The 14,831-nt window shown below is 36.6% G+C and overlaps 1 pseudogene; it reads left to right on the top strand.

The window, feature by feature from the left end:
• The first annotated feature begins 560 nt into the window (after positions 1–560).
• The window catches only part of LOC122229519, an 88,371-nt pseudogene continuing 74,100 nt past the window's right edge, over positions 561–14,831 (top strand).

Here is a 14,831-nt window from a genome sequence, read left to right as displayed (position 1 = left end):
GCTGAAAATAGGAGTTTTCAGGGATGCACATCTTTCTCCTGACCACATCTTTCTCCTGCCTGCATGTGCATGGGGGATGGAAGCCAGGCCTGGGTCAAGGTAGTGATTTCAGGGGCACACTGGGAGACAACTGTCCCTTCCCTCAAGTACTGTGGGAAGAGTTTATTGCCCACCTCCTGCCCGCCCTCGCTCCACCAAGGACAATGGTTGCCAGCACCAGTCACAGGCCCTTTGTCAGCTTCATGGAGTAGCACTACCCCAGAACCAGGTCCACATGGTTTTGGATCCCTTAAGACAATGGGTTTTGAATCCCAGCTGAAGCACCTAGGAGGTCTGGGAGACTGTGAAGCAAGACAGGCTGAGTGCCCACGCTACTCTGCTGCCTGAACAGTATGGTCTGAGAGACCTGGTGTGGGGAAGAGAGATTGGGATGTCACATTTTTCTCCCCATCACCAACACAGTGGGGTTTCAGAAAACAGGACAGCAGCCCCCAGTGGAGGCGGGACCTACTTACACCAAACCCAGTTCTTCCATGCCTGCTAACTGCCTATCTACCAGAATGGGATTGATGCTGAGCAAACCAAATGGCCTCTCCTCCAGATCCACACAGCCACCAGTCCCAGGCACCAATGGACAACGGTCCTGTGATTTTGTGTGTTAGTCTGTTTTGTTATTATTATTACTATTATTATTTTCTCTCTTCTTTCCTTCTCTTCTCTTTTCCCTTCTTTTTTTTTTTTTTCTTTTTACTTTCCTCCTTTTTTTTCCTTTTCTTCCCTTTGGAATTTTAGTATATCTATATCATCTATATCTATATCTATATCTATCGTCTTTCTTTCTTTCTTTCTTTAACTTTCTCTCTTCTGGTTGTTTGTTTAATCACGCATTTTTACTCTATTTTTTACACCTTTTCCACCTCTCCTTCTTCTTTATTTTCCTCCCTCTCTTTATCTCTGGATTAAGCCTTATAGTTTCATGATTCCCTGCCTGGTATTTTTTCTTGCCCCTTTCATTTCTCTTTTTGTATGGGATAAGGTTTCTCTTCCCCTTTTTTCTTCTTTTTCAGGGTTACTTCAACAAACATATCAAACCACATCTAGTGGAAGGTCCAATCCACCACTAAGAGCAGTGAGATAGAGCAGCCAAAGATGCAACAACAGAGTGTACACAACCCACTCCAAAAACACTTCCTAAAGTGCCAGACCCTGGACAGTGTATGACCCTTTTTAAATACGGTAGTACTCACAAGTGCAGGATATATAACAATCTATTACAACTCGTAAAAGACATAAAACTAGCCAAAATGCCAAATGGAAGTAATCTACTCAAAAGAAATTCCAGGAAAAAATGACAGACAGAGAATTGCTCAAGACAGATATAAACAATATATCTGAACAAGAATTTAGAATAATAGTTATAAGACTAATGGCTGGGCTTGAAAAAAGCATAGATTACAGCAGAGAATCGATTGCTGCAGATATCAGATACCCAAGTAGTAGTCATGATGAATTAAGAAATGCGGTAAATGAGATGCAAAGTAAATTATACATAGTGAAAAGGATGTGAGAAACAGAGGAGAGAATGGGTGAAATAGAAGATAAAATTATTGAAAATAATGAAACTGAATAAACGAGGGAAATGAGATTACTAGATCACAAGGGGACAATTAGAGACCTAAGTGACTCAATGAAACCTAATAATATCTGTATCATAGGAGTTCCAGAAGAAGAAGAGAGAGAAAAGGGGGCAGAAAATATATTTGAACAAATTATAGCTGAGAACTTCCCTAATCTGGGGAAGGAAACAGACATCCAAGTCCCGGAGGCACAGAGAATCCCCCTCAAAATTTACAAAAACAGGTTAACACCATGACATATACTGTAAGTATCAAATTACAAAGATAAAGAGAGAATTCCCAAAGCAGCTAGGAACAAAAGGGTGGTGGACACATGAGGTTAGTAACAGATGTATCCACTGAAACTTACAGGTCATAGAGCAGTGGCAGGAAATATTCAATATGCTGAATAGAAAAAAAAATGCAGCCATGAAGCCTTTATCCAGCAAGGCTATCATTCGAAATAAAAGGAGAGATAAAGGCTTTCCTAGACAAACATAAACTAAACGGGTTTATGACCACTAAACTATCCCTGCAGGAGATTTTAATAGGGACTATATGAGAGCACCAAAGACTACAAAAGACCAGAGATAACCATAAGCACAGAACCTAGAGATAACACAATAACACTAAATCCATATCTTTCAATAATCACTATGAATCTGAATGGACTAAATGCCCCAATCAAAATACACAGGATAGCAGAGTAGATTTTTCTTTTAATCTGTCTATATGCTGCATACAAGAGACTCATTTTAGACCCAAGGACACCTGCAGTTTGAAAGTGAAGTGATGGAAATATCACATTACTGGATGTCAAAAGAAAGCCAGAGTAGCCATACTGATGTCAGAGAAACAAGATTTTAAAACAAAGACTGTAACGAGACATGAAGAAGGACATCCTATCATAATTAAGGGGGCTAACATTCAAAAAGAGCTAAGAGTAAATGTTTATTCCCCCAATGTGGAATTTCCAAATATATAAATCAATTAATCACATACATAAATAAATATGTAGATAATAATACCAGTATTGTAGGGGACTTTAATACTCCACTTACTGGGGCGCCTGGGTGGCTCAGTTGTTTAAGCATCTGACTTGGGCTCAGGTCATGATCTCACGGTCCGTGAGTTCAAGCCCCGCGTGGGGCTCTGTGCTGACAGTGCAGAGGCTGGAGCCTGTTTCAGATTCTGTGTCTCCCTGTCTCTCTCTCTGACCCTCCCCCACTCATGCTCTCTCTCTGTCTCAAAAATAAGTAAACGTTAAAAAAAAAATTTAATACTCCACTTACAACAAAGGGCAGATCATCAAGGCAGAAAATCAATAAGGAAACAACTCTTTGATGACACTTTGGACCAGATGGACTTAACGGATATATTTAGAACTTTTCATCCAAAGGCAGTAGAACACACATTCTTTTTTTTTTTTTTAACATTTTTTAAAAGAATAATGTTTATTCATTCTTGAGAAATAGAGACAGAGCATGAGTGGGGGAGAGGCAGAGAGGGAGACACAGAATCCCAAGCAAGCTTCAGGCTCTAAACTGTCAGCACAGAGCCTGACACTGGGGTTGAACCCGCAAACAGTGAGATCATAACCTGAGATAAAGTCGGATGCATAACTGACTGAACCATTCAGGGGCCCCTAAAATACACATTCTTCTTGAGTGCAAATGGAATAATCTCCAAAACAGATCACATACTGGGTCACAAAATAGTCTTCAACCAATATTAAAGGATTGAGATCATACATGCATATTTTCAGGTCACAGTATGAAACTTAAAATTAAGCAGAAAAAAACTTTAAATTCCCCAAATATATGTAGGTTTAAAAATATCCTATTAAAAATGAATGGGTTAACCAGAAATTAAAGAACTTCAAAAATATATGGATGCAAATGAAAATAAAAATACAACAGTACAAATCCTTTTGGAATTAGCAAAGGCAATCCTAAGAGAAATATACATTGTAATCCAGGTCTATCTCAAGAAACAAGAAAGGTTCTAAATACAGAACCTAACCTCACACATAAAAGAATAAAGGACAGCAGCAGAGAAAGTCCAACACCAGCAGAAGAAGAGAAATAATAAAGATTAGATAAGAAATAAACAATATAGAATCAAAAAAATTAGAACAGGTTACTGAATATAAGATCTGGATTTTTGAAAGAATAAACAAAATTTATAAACACCTAGCTGACTTCTCAAGAAGAAAAGAGAGAGGACCCAAATAGATAAAAACAAGAATGAAAGAGGAGAAATCACAATCAAAGCCAAACAAACAATTATTAGAAATACAAACAACTATTAGATAATACTATGAAAAATTATATGTCAATAAACTGGACAATCTGGAAGAAATGGACAAATTCCTAGACTATCCACACAATACCAAAACTTGAAAGGGAAGAAATCGAAAATTCAAACAGACCAATTGAATCAATTTTCAAAAATCTCCCAACAATTAAGAGTCCTGGGTCAGATAGCTTCCCAGAGGAATTCTACCAGACATTTAAATCAGGGTTAATACCGATTCTTCTCAAGTTGTAGCAAAAAATAGAAACAGAAGGAAAGCTTCCAGACTCATTCTATGAAGCCACCATTATCTTGATTTCAAAACCAGACAAAAACTCCACTAAAAGTAGAATTACAGGCCAATATCTCTCATGAACATAGATGCAAAAAATCTCAAAAAGATACTATCAAATCAAATTCAACAGTGTATTAAAAGAATTATTTGCTATGATCAAGTGGGATTCATTCATGGGCTGCAGGGCTGGTTCAATATTAGAAAATCAATCAACATGATACATCACATTAATAAAAGAAAGGATAAAAAGTATATGATCCTGTAAATAGATGCAGAAAAAGCATTTGATAAAATATAGCATTCTTTCCTAATAAAAACCCTCAAGAAAGTTAGAAGGAATATACCTTAACATAATAAAAGCTATATATGAAAGGCCCACAGCTAATGTCATCCTCAATGGGGAAAAACTGAGTGCTTTCCCCTTGAGACCAGGGATATAATAGGGATGTCCACTCTCATCACTATTGTTTAACATAGTGTTGGAAGTCCTAGTCTCAACAATCAGACAACAAAATGAATTAAAATGCATCCAAGTCAGTAAGAAGGAAGCAAAACTTTCACTTTCGACAGATGACATGATACTCTACATGGAAAACTGCATGCAAAGACTTCACCAAAAAGCTGCTAAACTGATATATGAATTCAGCAAAGTAATGGATATAATAAAATCAATGTACAGAAATAAGTTGCATTCTTATACACCAATAATGAAACAACAGAAAGAGAAATGAGGGAATTGATCCTATTTAAAATTGCACTAAGAGGCATAAAATGCCTCTATTACTATAAAATGCCTCTATTACTTTTAGAATAAAAGTAATCAAAGAGGTTAAATATCTGTAGTATAAAAACTATAGAAAGCTGATTAAAGAAATTGAAGAAGACACAAAGTGGGAAAAGATTCCCATGCTCATACATTAGAAGAACAAATTTGTTAAAATGTCGACAAGACCCAAAGAAATCTACATATTCAATGTTATGCTAGTCAAAATAGCCCCAGCATTCTTCACAGAGCTAGACAAGCAATCCTATTTTTTTTATGGAACCAGAAAAGTCACCAAATAGCCAAAGTAATCCAAAGTTGTTGCTGGAGATTTGAAGTTGGATCATTTGTCACCCATAATTCAATTAGGTCCCTGTCATTGGATATATGTAGAGAACTGAATCCCTGCTACAAGGTTCAGGTTCAAGTTTTAAAACAATAAACAGTGAGAGTAATTCCACTACTTGGTATTTACAAAAGTAATTCAAAATATATGTGGTATCTGGGTGGCTTAGTTTGTTGAGCATCCAACTCTTGATTTTGGCTCAGGTTATGATCCCAGGGTCATTGGATAGAGCCCTGTGTCAGGCTCTGTGCTCAGCATGAAGCTTGCTTAAGTTTCTCTCTCTCTGTATGTCTCTGTTTCTGTCACTCTCCCTCTCTCCCTTTGCCCATCTTTCTTACAGCCTCTCTCTCTCTCTCTCTCTCTCTCTCTCACTCTCCCAAATTAAAATTAAAGACATAAAAAGATATATGCACTCGTATGTTTATTGTAGCATTATTTACAATAACCAAGAAATGGAAACATACCAAGTATCAATCCATAGATGAATGAATAAAGAAGATATGATGTGATATATAGATAGTAGGTAGATAGATATGATATATGATATGACATGACATTATAGAGATATATAGAAATATATAGAGATATGATATATATCATATGATTTCATTCATATGTGGAATTTAAGAAACAAACAGATGACCATGGGGGAAGGGAGGGGAGAAAATAATTACAAACATAGAGGGAGGGAGCAAACCATAAGAGACTCTTAAATACAGACAACAAACTGAGGGTGGATGGGGGGTGAGAGAGAAGGAAAATGGGTAATGGGCATTGAGGAGGGCACTTGTTTGGATGAGCACTGGGTGTTGTATGTAAGACAATTTGACAATAAATTATACACACACACACACACAGACAAAACAATAAAAAACAAACAAAAACAGATAAACAAACAAAAAACCAGACTCTTAAGTACAGAAAACAAACTGGTGGCTGCCAGGGAGAAGATGGGTAGGGAAATGGATGAAGTAGATAAAGGGCAAAAACTCTGCATCCCAAAGCAACAGAATATACTTTCTTCTCAAGTGCACATGGAATATTCTCCAAGATACATCACATACTGGGCCACAAAACAGCCCTTCATAAATGTGAAAGAATTGAGATCATACTGTGCACACTTTCAGGCCACAATGCTGTGAAACTTCAAATCAACCACAGGAAAAAGTCTGAAAAACTCCAAAAGCATGGAGATTAAAGAACACCCTACTAAAGAATGAATGGGTCAACCAGGCAATAAAACAAGAAACAAAAAATATATGGAAACAAATGAAAATGAAAATACAACAATCCAAATGCTTTGGGATGCACTGAAGGCAGTCCTGAGAGGAAAATACATTGCAATCCAGGCCTATCTCAAGAAACAAGAAAACTCCCAAATACAAAATCTAACAGCACACCTAAAGGAAATAGAAGCACAACAGCAAAGACACCCCAAACCCAGCAGGAGAAGAGAAATAATAAAGATCAGAGCAGAAATAAACAATATAGAATGTAAAAAAAAACAGTAGAGGAGATCAATGAAACCAAAAGTTGATTTTTTGAAAAAATAAACAAAATTGACAAACCGCTCGACAGGCTTCTCAAAAGGAAAAGGGACAGAACCCAAATAGATAAAATCATGAATGAAAATGGCATTATTACAACCAATCCCTCAGAAATACAAGCAACAATCAGGGCATACTATGGAAAATTATATGCCAACAAACTGGAAAACCTGGAAGAAATGGACAAATTCCTAAGTACCCACACACTTACAACACTGAAACAGGAGGAAATAGAAAGCTTGAACAGACCCATAACCAGAGAATAAATTGAAGCAGTTATCAAAAATCTCCCAACAAATAAGAGTCCAGGACCAGATGGCTTCCCAGGGGAATTCTACCAGACATTTAAAGCAGAGATAATACCTATCCTTCTCAAGCTATTCCAAAAATAGAAAGGGAAGGACAACTTCCAGACTCATTCTATGAAGTCAGCATTACTTTGATTCCCAAACCAGACAGAGACCCAGCAAAAAAAGAGAACTACAGGCCAATACCCTTGATGAATATGGATGTAAACATTCTCAAAAAGATATTAGCAATTCGAATTCAACAGAATAGGAAACAAATATTCACCACAATCAAGTGGGATTCATTCCTGGGATGCAAGGCTGATTCAACGTTCGCAAATCAATCAATGTGATACATCACATTGATAAAAGAAAAGAAAAGAATATTATGATCCTGTCAATCGATGCAGAAAAATCATTTGACAAAATTCAGTATCGTTTCTTAATAAAAACCCTCAAGAAAGTTGGGATAGAAGGAACTTTTTAAACATCATAAAAGCCATTTATGAAAAGCCCACAGCTAATATCATCCTCGATGGGGAAAAACTGAAAGTTTTCTCCCTGAGATCAGGAACATGACAGGGATATCCACTCTCATGCTGTTGTTTAAGATAGTGTTGGAAGTTCTAGCATCCGCAATCAGACAACAAAAGGAAATCAAAGTCATCAAAACTGGCAACGATTAAGTCAAACTTTCACTTTTTGCAGATGACACTTTTTGCAGATACATGGAAAAGCCAATAGATTCCACAAATATCTGCTAGAACTGATACATGAATCCTGAAAAGTCACAGGATACAAAATTATTGTACATAAATCATTTGCATTCTTATACACTAATAATGAAGCAATAGAAAGACAAAGAAAGAAACTGATCCCATTCACAATTGCACCAAGAAGCATTAAATGCCTAGGAATAAACCTAACCAAAGATGTAAAAGATCTGTATGCTGAAAAGTATAGAAAGTGTATGAAGGAAATTGAAGAAGATATAAAGAAATGGAAAAACATTCTGTGCTCATGGATTGGAAGAATAAATATTGTAAAATGTCAATACCACCCAAAGCAATCTACACATTCAATGAAATCCCAATCAAAATTGCACCAGCATTCTTCTCGAAGCTAGAACAAATCATCCTAAAATTTGTGTGGAACCACAAAAGGCCCCGAATAGCCAAAGTAATATTGAAGAAGACCAAAGCGGGAGGCATCACAATCCCAGACTTTAGCCTCTATGACAAAACTGTAATCATGAAGACAGCATGGTATTGGCACTAAAACAGACACATCGACTGCTGGAATAGAATAGAGACTCCAGAATTGGACCCACAAAAGTATGGCCAACTAATCTTTGACAAAGCAGGAAAGATTATCCTATGGAAAAAAATATAGTCTCTTTAACAAATGGTACTGGGAGAACTGGACAGCAACATGCCGAAGAATGAAACTACACCACTTTCTTATACCATTCACAAAAATAAACTCAAAATGGATAAAGGACCTGAATGTGATACAGGAAACCATCAAAACCCTAGAGGAGAAAACAGAAAAAACCTGACTTCAGCCGCAGCAATTTCTTACTTGACACATCTCCAAAGGCAAGGGAGTGAAAAGCAAAAATGAACTATTGGGACCTCATCAAGATAAAAAGCTCCTGCACTGCAAAAGAAACAATCAACAAAACTAAAAGGCAACCAATGGAATGTGAAACGATATTTGCAAATGACATATCTGACAAAGGGCTAGTATCAAAATCTATAAAGAACTCACCAAACTCAACACCTGAAAAACTAATAATCCAGTGAAGAAATGAGCAGAAGACATGAATAGACACTTCTCTAAAAAAGACATCCAGATTGCCAACAGGCACATGAAAAGATGCTCAACGTCACACCTCATCAGGGAAATACAAATCAAAACCACACTGAGATATCACCTCATGCCAGTCAGAGTGGCTAAAATGAACAAATTAGGAGACTATAAATGGTGGAAATGATATGGAGAACGGGAAACCTTTTGCACTGTTAGTGGGAATGCAAACTGGTGCAGCCACTCTGGAAAACAGTGTGGAGGTTCCTCAAGAAAATTAAAAATAGATCTACTCTATGACCCAGCAATAGCACTGCTGGGAATTCACCCAAGGGATACAGGAGTGCTGATATATAGGGGCACTTGTACCCCAAAGTTTATAGCAGGATTTTAACAATAGCCAAATTATGGAAATAACCTAAATGTCCATCAACTGATGAATGGATAAAAAGTTGTGGTTTCTATATACAATGGAATGCTATTTGGCAATAAGAAAAAATGAAACATGGTCTTTTGTGGCAACGTGGATGGAACTGGAGAGTGTTATGCTAAGTGAAATAAGTCATACAGTGAAAGACAGATACCATATGTTTTCACTCTTATGTAGATCCTGAAAATGTTAACAAAAGACCATGGGAGAGGGGAAGGAAAAAAGAAAAGTTAAAGAGGGAGAGAGCCAAACCATAATAGACTCTTAAAAACTGAGAATAAACTGAGGGTTGATGGTTGGTGGGAGGGAGAGTGAGATGGGTGATGCGCATTGAGGAGGGCACCTGTTGGGATGAGCATTGGGTGTTGTATGGAAACCAATTTGACAATAAATTTCATATTAAAAAAACATAAAAAGCATAATTTAATGTTTGTTTTGGTAGGGATATATTTTACTCTAAGAATTACATCAACACATGCATTAGTATACTGTAGTCTGCGTGTCAGCAGGGTCATTTTTAGTATTACACTGAAATACACTTTTGATCTAATCAACACAAATGGATGTTTATCACTTCAAATGTGTTGTTTTTGTATTTTCCAATGTAACATTATGTAATGTGTTTCTTTGAATATGTAATGTAGACAAGATGAGTTACAGTGGTCCCTAGATTCATAATTAGTAATTAAATTCACATACTTATTTTATAATTTATCATTATTTTACCTTTTTAAAATTTTCTTTCCTTTACTTTTTTAATTAAATCAAAGTTAGTTAACATAAACTGTAATACTGATTTCAGGAATAAATTTTAGTGATTCATCATTTACATTTAACACCCAGTGGTTGTCCCAACAAGTGCCCTTAATTCCCATCAGACATTTAGCCCTTCCCTCCGCCCCCTACCAAACACCCCACCAGCAACCCTCAGTTTGTTCTCTGTATTTGAGAGTCTCTTATGGCTTTTCTCCCTCTCTGTTTTTATATTATTTTCTCTTCCCTTATTTTCATCTGTTTTGCATTTTAAATTCCCCATATGGGTGAAATCGTATATTTGTATTTCTCTACCTGTCTTATTTTGGTTTGCATAATAAAGTCCAATCCCATCCACGTTGGTGCAAATAACAGGATTTCATTCTTTTTGATTGATGAGTAATATTCCAATGTGTGTGTGTGTGTGTGTGTGTGTGTGTGTGTGTGTGTGTGTGTTATATCAAATCTTCTTTATCCATTCATTAGTCAATGGACATTTGGGCTCTTTCCATACTTTGACTATTGTAGACAGTGCTGCTATAAACATTGTGGTGCATGTGCCCCTAGGGATCAGCACCCCTATATCCTTTGGATACTTAGTGAAATTGTTGATTTGTATTATAGTTCTATTTTTTACTTTTTTTATGAACCTCCATATGTTTTCCAGAGTGGCTGCACCAATTTTCACTTCCTTCAATAGTGCAAAAGGGTTCCTTCCCCCCCCCCCCATCCTTGTCAACATCTGTTGTTGCCTGATAATTTTAGCCATGCTGACAGGTAAGAGGTGATATCTCATTGTGGTTTTGATGTATTTCCCTGACGATTGGTGATGATGAGAATTTTTTGATGTGTCTGTTGGCCCTATGGATGTCTTCTTTTGAAAAGTGTTTGTTCATGCCTTTGACTATTTCTTCAGTTGGTTATTTGTTTCTTTGGGCGTTGAGTTCTATAAGTTCTTTATAGATTTTAGATACTAACCCTTTATAAGATTATCATTGGCAAATACCTTCTCACATTCCATCAGTTGCCTTTTAAAGTTTCGTGATTATTTAATTCACTGTGAAGAAACCCTTTATCTTGATGAGGTCCCAATAGTTCATTTTTGTTTTTGTTTCTCTTGCCTCCAGAGACAAATCAAGCAAGAAGTTGCTGCAGCCAAGGTCAAATAAGTTGTTGTTCATTTTGTCTTCTGGGATTTTGATTGTTTCCTGTCTTACATTTAGGTGTTTCATGCATTTTGAGTTTATTCTTGTGTATGGTGTAGCAAAGTGGTCTAGGTTCATTCTTCTGTGTTTCGCTGTCCAGTTTTTGCAACACCATTTTCTGAAGAGACTGCCATTTCTCCTTTGGATATGCTTTCCTACTTTGTAAAAGAGTAATTGGCCATACATTTGTGGGTCCATTTCTGGGTCCTCTATTCTGATCCATTGATCTTTGTGTCTCTTTTTATGCCAGTGCCATACTGTCTTAATGATTACAGCTTTGTAATACAGCTTGAAGTCCAGAATTGTGATGTCTCCGGCTTTGTTTTTCTTTTTCAGGATTGTTTTGGCTATTCAAGGTCTTTCCTAGCATACAAATTTTAGGATTATTTATTTTACCTCTGTGAAGAATTCTGGTGTTGATTTGACAGGGATTGCATTGAATATGTAGATTGCTTTGTGTAATATTGACATTTTAACAATATTTATTCTTCCAACTCATGAGCATGGAATGTTTTTCCATCTGTGTCTTCTTAAATTTCTTTCATAAGATTTCTATAGTTCTCAGTATATAGATTTTTCATCTCTTTAGCTACTTTTATTCCTAGGTATTTTATGGCTTTTTAATATGTTTTTTCATTCTTTTTCAATAAGTCACTTAGTTCTCTAAGTCTCATATCATGCTCTTTTGCCTTTTTTCCCTCTTTTTTCTGCTCCATTATTCTCCATAAGTTTGTGTTGTATATTGCTGATTTGCTTCATCTACCCTTGCAGTCATGGAATTTATTCAAGATTGCATCACAGTAATAGTATTTTTTTTATTTCTTCCTGATTAGATTTTATTTCTATTATCTTCCCCCAAAAAAAGATTCTATTATTTTTTCAACCCCAGATAGTATTCTCATTTTCATGGTTCTAATTTCTGGTTCAGACATCTTGGTTACATCTGTGTTGACTAGGTCCCTGGTGTCATTTCTTACTGTTTTATTTTTTTTTTTTAAGGGGGGGAATTTCTTCATTTTGTCATTTTGGAGGAGGAAAAGATAAAATTAAAAATTAAAATTAAAAAAAATTAAAAAGAAACATAAAATCAACTAAAGAAAGCTAGACCCTAGGTGTGTTTGGTCTTCTTGTTGAAAGAAGCTTGATAGAATAGTGAAAAAATGGAAAGTAAAGGGAAAAAAAGGTAAGAAATTATTTACACATTAAACATATATACACATAATAAAATAGAATAAATGAAATAAATAAAATGAAATGGAATAAAAAATTAAGTAAAAAAATAAATTTTTCTCTTTCTGTATCCCAGAAAGATGAAGAAAAGAAAAAAAAGAAAAGAAAAAAAAAATTTAAGCAAAAACAGAAGCAAGGAAAACAAATAAATAAACCAGCCAACAGAATGAAATCTGAATGAAGTTACATCCAGTTTCCCCAAAACTGAAACTATGAAGTTCTTGATGGTCCTTAAATTATGCAAGTGGAGTGGCTAGTGCTGGTCTTCTACGGGACGTGCTTGGAGGGCTCATTTGGGCGCGCCTTGGTGTAACAGCTCCATTCTCCACTAAGTGGTGCTGCTTAGCTTATTGGGGTGGATCAGTGGGATGCACGTGCATACATGTGGGTGCACAGGAAAGGTGGAAATGGCTTCACCGATCTCCCTAGTTTCTGGCACAAAAACTTCACTCTCTCAGTGGCCTGAGATCAAGTGCCCCTCTTTTGTCACAGGCCTCCACTCCCCGCCTCTACCCTGCTCATGTGCAAGCTGTTCTCCTGACAGGTGGCACCTCCCTCCAGAGTTTTATATCAGATGTTGTTGTGTTTTAAAATTCCACATTTCAGAAGCCCCTGCGGGTTGGACCTGCACTGATTCTCTGAGGGAAGGTCTCACTGAGCAATGGCCAGGTGCTGGCTTGCCCCAGAAAACCAGGTGATCACACAGTGGCAGAGGTTCAAAGATTATGGCAACTCACAACACACTTCTGGCACCAGGTTTCACCACACTCTGCCATCTTTGTCCCAATACCAGCAAATGTAGCTGTTTTCTGGGTTCTGCTGGGAACTTTTCCTGCGGGGAGGTTGTAGAGCCTCTACCAAATGCACTCCACACAGGGGGATTGCTTCTCCTCATGTGGCATATGGACTCCACAGACCCCACTGTCTGCTCCTGGGGATTTTCCCTACTTCCTCACCAGAGCACTGCCAAGCACTGAGCTCTGAAACCTCAGACTCTTGGATCCACTGTTTGTAAAATTCTGGTGGTATAGAAACCCTCTCCTTTTTTCTCATTAATTGTTTTGGGGAACAGATTTCTTGTCTAATCCCCTGCAAGTGTTTTCAGTCTTTATCTCTCTTTATAGATTCTTTCAGGGGAGTGCTTTTCTTGCAGGATCCCATTGTTCCACACTCTCCCTCTTTCTTTTTCTCTATCTTCTTTTCACAAAAACAGCTCCCTACCCTCCTTGGCTTTTCTCTCCCCCAGTTCATCCCTCCCCACAATGTACTTGCAGAGTTCCATGGCTCAAGTTATGCAGATTGTTGTACTAACCCTCAGATAAATTTCCTAGGCATTCAAAATGGTTTGTTGCTGATCTAGCTTCATTTCAGGGATGAGACAAGCTCGGGGTATCCATGTTGCTCTGCCCTTTTAACTTCTCCCAGAAATACCAAAAATATTTTCCTTTTTAAAAAAGTATTTATTTATATTTAACTTAGGTAACACAGTGTACTACTCATTTCAGAGATAGAAGTTAGTGATCCATCATGGGAAAGACAGTGTCTTAAGCAAATTGTGCTGGTAAAACTGGATGTTGACATGCAGAAGAATGGAATTGGGTCACTTTCTTACACCATACAATAAATTAAAAGAAAAAGGATGAAAGTCCTAAATGTGAGACAGAAAACCATCAAAATTGAGGAGAAAAAAGGCAGCAACCTCTTGGACTTTGGCTGCAGCAACTTCTTACTAGATATGTCTCTGGAGGCAGGGAAATAAAAGCAAAAATTAACTAGTGGATCTTCATTAAGAGAAAATCTCCTGCACAAGGAAGGAAGCAATCAGTCAAACTAGAAGGCAATTGATGAAATGGGAAAAAAGTATTTGCGAATTACATATCAGATAAAATGTTAGTATCCAAAATCTATAAAGAAATTATCAAACTTAATACCCCAAAAAACAAGCCAGTGAAGAAATCTGCAGAAGAAAATATTTTCTAATTTAAAAAATTGTGGACAAATTTAGATTACTATAACAAGGATGATTTTCTCTTTCACAAACAATTTTTGCTAAAAAAAATACAAAGCAAAACAAAACAAAATAAAACAAAACAAAAACACAAGCTTTTACCATAGCAAAAGTTGTTTGAGCCATGTCAGAGTAAAAACTCTAGATTTTTTGGAATTTTAAAACATGGTAATATTTCCTTATTTCCATTATTCTTCTATGTGATACATATTTAAGATATTTATGCTCAAATTTCTGAATTATAATC

This window comes from Panthera leo, chromosome A1 (assembly GCF_018350215.1).
Source record: "Panthera leo isolate Ple1 chromosome A1, P.leo_Ple1_pat1.1, whole genome shotgun sequence".
NCBI classification, from domain to species: domain Eukaryota; kingdom Metazoa; phylum Chordata; class Mammalia; order Carnivora; family Felidae; genus Panthera; species Panthera leo.
Note: the sequence above shows the minus strand (reverse complement) of the source record. Positions and strands in the feature narration are given on the sequence as shown.